Raw genomic sequence first — 7,419 nt, 5'->3', positions numbered from 1 at the left:
ATACATAGATAGATACATAGATAGATACATAGATAGATACATAGATACATAGAAGATGGATAGATAGAAGATAGATACATAGAAGATGGATAGATAGAAGATAGACACAGATATCTACATAGTTATATCACCAAGCATTGATTTAGCACCTACTGTATCCACACACAATGGATACATTAGCTGACTTGATTCTCATAATCCTATGAGGATATTATATTATATTATATTATAATAAATCATATCATCATATTATATACCCTATATTAATGTGCTAATCTATATTATATACTATATTAATTATATTTATATTAAATATGATCTACTATAATGTTAACATAATTAACATAATATGCAATATTATATTATATATGTGTATAATTATCACTCCTACTTTAAAAATGGGAAATTGAGCCTGATACAGGTTAAGTGACTTGCCCAGGGTCTTGGAATCAGCATGACACAAATTCAAATCCCCTTTATATTTTAAATATGTCATGCTGTCATGCTGATTCGAAGACCAGCATTCTATCTATTATGTCACTCAATTAAAAAATACAAAGCTTTCTGAGACGGTGCCAAGATTCCTAGGGATTTTGAGTGGCTTCTTCTCAAATGCCCTTCCAGAAGTATTTCTCCAAACTGTGGCTCAGCACAAGTTTCTGGCAACGTTCTTTCCCCTTGGCTTTTCTTTGGCTCCAAGCATCCACCCACTGTCTGCCCTTAGGCTTCTGATGAGTGGACAGTGATGTCATCGGCAGGGGATAGGTGGGAAGGAAGTGGGAAGGGATTCTCCCCTTTCTTCTTCTGCCCTTCCTCCCCCATCCCAAATGATGAAATAGAACAGATAGTACCTGTTAGAGATCCAGAGAGGTCATTCCTGCTGTAGGCAGATATTGCAAAGATCAAAGATCACAGACCTAGAGCTATAGTGGAAGAAACCTCAGACAACATCCAGTCTATCCCTTTCATTTTACAAATGAGGAATCTGTGGTCCAAGGAGGTTAGGTTTTATACCCAAGGTCACACAGGAAATATATGCTACAGGCAGGATTTGAACCCAAGTCCTCTGACTTTAAAGCAGTACAATTTCTAGTGTACTTTTATACAAACTCAATGGTAGCAATACTACCAATTTAACCTGAAACTTGTACAATATATTATGCAATTTATACAGGTATATAGAGATAATTATAAATATATACATTTGATTAGCAGGTTTTCAAAGCATTTTCCTAATAATAATCTTATCAGGAAGGTAGTAAAAATACAATGATGTGTGAATTACCTGGGATTAGCAATAATTTTGATATGGTTTTATTTGGTGACAAAAAAATAAATAGGCTCTTCTTCTGTTACTAAGTTGATTCAAAACATGCATCCTGAACTAGATGAAAATTAATTGAGCTGGCTTCCCCAAACTTTTAAGACTATAGATTGAGAGCCAGAAAGGACTTTTGAGGCCATTGAGCCCAATTCTCTCATTTTACAGATGAGGAAACTGAGCCTGAGAGAAGTTAGGTTAATAAGCTGATTAAGTTAGTCATATAGCTAGTAAATGTCTAAGACTAGATCTGCACTCATGTCTTTCTGACTTCAAGCTCAGCACTGTAGCCACTATGCCATTTATCTTAAGGAGTATACTTCAAAGACTGTAAGAGATATTATAGGAATTGTTGATATAGCTAAGCATTTCAAGGGTTAATCAAGTCCACAATGAAAGCAATGAGATGACGTAAACTAAGATAAATACATTGATATGTTGAGAAGCAGAATTGTTCTAGAATTGTAGAAATTCCCAAACGGAGATGGAATACCACAGCATGGCCTTGTACTATGCCACATGTTAGGAAAAGCTAAGAAATATAGCCAAGAAATGGAATTGAACATGTTCTATAGCTTTGGTACTATCCTGACTTAAATCCCTTAGAGGATATCTAGGCCAAAACCCTTGTTTTTGATTAGGAACCTAAGAGTGAGAAGGGGAAACTGACTTGCCCAGTGTCACTTAAGTAGTAAACAAAGAGCAGGGCTTCAAACTAGTCCAATGGCTCCCCATATCAAGGTACCTTCTTATGAAGCACATGAACTCTAACAGGATCTAAACGAATATACTTCTCCCTCTCTGAATTCTGTTTCTTCTGTGTATGTCTTATTTCAACTGTAAAAGTTATTTGAGAAAACCTTTGGGGGCCAGTAAGTACTCTGACAGCTTAATTTATAATCTAGTGTAGTAAGCACACAGAGAGCTAGAAGCAGACAGACTAGTCACCAGAATTATGATTCGACAAAACTAAGCAATCTGAGCTAAATTAAATAATTTCAACTAGTTTCCCCACTAGGTGGTCCAACTCTCCCCCTTATTCCTTCTCCCTTCAGTAGCTCAGGTCCCATATCATCAGTTTCCCCAATCTCAAATAAAGGAAAGAAGTAGGCCAGAGCCAAAAGATCTGAACACCAAACTGGGAATGAATGTAATAGGAGCAGTGCTGAGGGGTTGGGGTCAGGGGAAGGGAATATAGGCTAAATGTTACCCATTAACCAATTCAGGCAGGGCAATTCCTTGACACATTTTATTGCAGTTCCCTTCAATTAACTACAACAAACTTTTATTAATAATTAAGGTGGCCCTTCCACCTTGACCAGTTCAAATCTAATTCAGTGTTCCAAGATTTCAAATTAATTAATAATAAATAATTAATACTGTTAACTAAATAAATGTACTTCAATTGTTATTAATATTTCTTTATCTAGCCCTTACACTGTGTGGCAAGGATGAGATATATATCATAATTGAGTAATGAGTTATTTTTGTGTTTCTTTACTCTATCTATGATTTTTTCTTCCAGTGAGGCAATTGGGGTTAATTGACTTGCCCAGAGTCACACAGCTAGTGAATGTTATGTGTCTGAGGCTACATTTGAACTCAGGTTCTCCTGACTCTGGGGCAGGTGCTCTATCCACTGCGCCACCTACCTGTCTCTCTATCTGTGATTTTTGGGCATCTAGATGGCTCAATGGCTAGAGTGCCTGGACTGAAATCAGGAAGACCTGAATTCAAATCCAGCCTCAAAACATCCTAGCTATGTGACCCTGGGCAAGTCACTTAACCCTGTTTGCCTCAGTTTTCTCATCTGCCAAATGAGCTGGAGAAGGAAATGGCAACCACTCTTGTATCTTTACAAAACAAAAAACCCCAAATGACATCATAAAGAATCAGACATGACTGAAACAACTGAACAACAAATCTATGGTTAGAGCTTTCAATGAGGGAAATTCCTACTGATGGAGATCAGTGTCTATTCTATAACTTCTAGTCTGAGAGAGGCTAAATGCTCTGCCCAGCATCATACAGACAATATGTATCAAAGGCACTTGAACACAGGTCTTTCTGATGTTGAGATAAGCCTTCTAACCAATTTGCCACATTCCCTAGAGATTCTTGGGTATTAGTCCCTCTGGGGCTCTCGAGAGGCAGGACCCTCATTGGGAGAAACGCTGCACCAGACTGACTTCTTTAAAAATATTTTTCAGAAAAACTCTCCATGGTGGACATAACTCCTTTGTATAGCCTTTCAGCCCTTTATTAGCTTATGGAAGGTAAACCAGCTATAAAATGTTATTTAATTCAGAAATGAACAAGTTAGTTTAAAAGTAACCAGCACAGAGAATACTAAACACATCTCTGATCAGAATAATGGGGCTTATTCCAAAAGCTCATAGAAAAAAAAAGTACTGTAGGGAACTGAATTGGCAATTTCAGCCCCCAGCATCTGGAGATTTACTTACAGGCAAATCTTGCATGTCTGTGGAGCAGGGAAAGAATGGATTATTGAAATTCCTACATAATGCCCAAACTTCATCTTATCCATTAGTTTAAACTGGCTCCTCTGTTAAATCTGTTCCCAGAGCTGTAAACAAGGAGCTGAATTGATTACTTTGAGTTTCAGCTGTTAGCTTTGCTCTTCCTCTCTGAAAGAAATAGTTAAGACCAGGGATAGGACCCCAAAGTGCAGAGACTAAGCGAGAGAAGGAACAGGAACAACAGCTGATGGCATGTCCAATGAAGGTGGCAGCCTATTTCTAATAGCATGTGAGTTGACAGTTACTGTAACTCTCTTCTCCTTCAATTTGTGAAGGCCACCATTGGCCTATGCCATAGTCAGGAACCAATGCAGGCTAATCTCCAACCTCCCTGAAAGAGCCGGGGATTATGGCATAGTCAAAATGGTGCAAAACTCGCACCATTGTTCCTGCTTTCACTTTGCTGATAAACTAAATCTTTCTATCTCTGTGAATGACATTTCTCTAGAAATAATTATCTCTTCATGCAATAGAAATAGTTTCCTTAAGAAAGCTAATATCACTGCTACTGATCAATGTATACTTTTTATTAGTTCTTTGTAGGATTGCCTTCTTGGATTTTTGTCCAAATCTTGGGACACTGGATCAGAGTGAGACTGGTCAAGATGGAAGGGGCCACAATAGAGAGATGAATAGGAAGAGCCAATTTGATAAACATCTTCAAGATTATTATTATAGAGTGAAGCAAAGTATAGGAGAATAATTGGGATCTGGACTAACTCAGTGATCAAGAACTTAACTGAAAGTGAGTACTGCTTTGTTGTTTGGTTCTTTTTTCAATCATGTCCTACTCTTCCTGACCCCATTTGAGGTTTTCTTGGCAAAGACACTGGAGTGGTTTGCCATTTCCTTCTCCAGCTCATTTTACGGATGAGGAAACTGATGCAATCAGGGTTAAGTGACTGGCCCAGGGTTATATAGCTACTAAGTGTCTGAGGCTAGATTTGAACTCATTAAGATGAGTTTTTCTGACTCCAGGCCCAGCACTCTATCCACTGCGCTACACTGTGCTGCCCTGTGCTATCTTCACATATTCAGGCACTTTGAAAACTACAGAAATTTCAGCTATTATTATTTTACCATTAGAGAAGGTGAAAGATGAGGAATACTTCATAAGATGAGGAACAGTTTTCATGGGGATAAAATATCTCTTCTCTAGTAGTTGCTTATTGTAATTGAACTGATAAGGATAGGAGATAGAGTGTCTGGGAGTTCTTGGGTGAATCAAACTCCCAGCCAATCAATCAACTAGCATTTATTAACCACCTATTATATGCCCAGCACTGTACTTAGCACTTTACAAATATTATCTTATTTGATCCTCACAATCACCCTGGGAGGTAGGTGCAATCATCTCCATTGTACATTTGAGGAAACTGAGACAAACAGAAGTTTTGCATATGCAACTCTACATAAAGGGTAATGACTAGGTTGCACGATACAGCGCTGACCTGCACTTAGGAAGACCTTAGCTTAAATGTGGCCTCAGACAGTTATTATCTGTGTGAGCCTACTAAAGTCATTTCACCTCTGTCTGTAAAATGGAGATAAAAATAGCACTGACTTCCTAGAGTTGGGAGAATAAAATAATATTTGAAAAGCACTTTGCAAGCTTTAAAGAACTTTGTAAACTTTTAAGTATCATCTTCACTTTTTATTGTGTATGTGTTAAAAAAAATGTGTGATTTTATTGACGAAGAGAACTCTTCATGTAGGAACTCCCTTTGCCAAGGTAGATACCATTCAGCCTACAACTCAATAATTATGTCCTAGGTAGTTGCTTGAGTCACATAGAAGCCACAGGGGTTGGGGGAGGTGGGTGGATTTAAGTAGGGCCTTTGTTGCTCAAAACCTAGAATTCTATCTAAGCTATATTCATCATTTGTACTATATAACCATCTTTTTTGAGGGAAACTCCTATGATATAAAAGTTACACAATTTAAAGCCTCTTATATTTGTCCATTATAATATTCTAATTTGGGGGGTGGGGTGGGGATTAGAAGGTAAATAGGGAAGAAAATGTCAAGCAAATGTTTGTTTATACAATAGTTCTTGTCAAAGATATCTAGAAAATAATATCTTTAAAGGGCATTACTGTTGATGATGATAGATATATTATAAAAAAAAAAAACTTCTCAGGGGCAGGGGAGAAAAGGAAGAATGAGATACACCAGAAGAAAAGGGGTGGCATCTTGGGCCACCACTCTGTAAAGGTCACCAGTCCCAAGTGAAAAATATCCATAAACTGAAATGCCCATTCTCTGGTCAGGACAGTTTGACTGAATACTCCTTCTTAATTCTGAAGATCCCTAGGCCTGTGTATCAAAACTTGTACCATTGTTCCTGCTATCACCTTGTTAATAAACTAAGTCTTTCAGTCTCCATGACTGACATATTTCTCCAGAACTAAATTATCTTTTCATGCAATAGAAAAGGAGATAAAGAAAAGAAGACAAGTAAATTACAGAGACTGTAGCCTCGAGTTATATAATCTCAAAAGAATAATACTTCAGTAACGGAGAGTGGTCTTTTAAGTCTTCATTTTTTTTCTGTTGTACTTCGAAAAGAGACTATGAAACTATGGAGTACATGGCAAAAACATCCCCAGCATTGGCTGCTTTGCTCAATAAAGGCAAAACCCCATCAGAATCATGAGTTTCTCTGTCTATAAAATGAGCCTGTTTCTTGAAAGTGGGTGTTTTAAATGTATTCTCCCACTCAGACCCAGTGCTGAAATAAGCAGAAGATTTGAGTAAAAAGCATTATGGAGCTGAGCTTAACTTTCATTTTGGTTACTTAGATACCCACTAAGTTAGTGACTATTTGAAAATCTATTCTTACTGGCAATTCCTTTTTTTTTTCAATTTCCAAAATCTGAATCCTATTCTTTATGGAAGAACTTGAGTATTCCAGAAACTTGAATCAGTATCTGTATGAATGTCTCATTTGAAGTTGGAATAGTCAGATATGAAACATTTGGATAACAAAAGTCCAAGGGAAATCTATGGTCAAGGAAACACAAAATGGTCTTATTCATAAGAGCTTGAATCATAGAATTATAGTCCTGGGTCTTATCAATCCATCCTTCTTATTCCTATTCTTTCTGTTGTTCAGTAATTTCAGTCATATCCGACTCTTTATGACCCCATTTGGGGTTTTCTTGGCAAAGCTACTGGAGTGATTTGCCATTTCTTTCTCCAGCTCATTTGACAGTTGAGAAAACTGAAGCAAACAGGGTTAAGTGACTTGCCCAGGATCACATAGCTTTTAAGTGTCTGAGACCAGATTTAAACTCATGAAGATAAGTCTTCTTGATTCCAGGCCCAGGACTCTAACCACTTTGCCACCTAGTACACACAGCAAATGTTTATTGACTGACTCTTAAAGGTATGTGGATGGTTTATAAGCCACACCAAGAGAGGGAGTGCCTACACTGATGGACCACAGATCCATCCAAGGGTTGATCCCTACGCCATGCCCCACAATAGCTATTCCAAATCCCCTCTTCTATCCTCAAGTCACTTTTTTTCATCGACGCCACAAAACCTGGGCTAAGC

Source organism: Vombatus ursinus, unplaced genomic scaffold (genome assembly GCF_900497805.2).
Source record: "Vombatus ursinus unplaced genomic scaffold, bare-nosed wombat genome assembly UNPS02009132.1, whole genome shotgun sequence".
Taxonomy (NCBI): Eukaryota; Metazoa; Chordata; class Mammalia; order Diprotodontia; family Vombatidae; genus Vombatus; species Vombatus ursinus.
Note: the sequence above shows the minus strand (reverse complement) of the source record.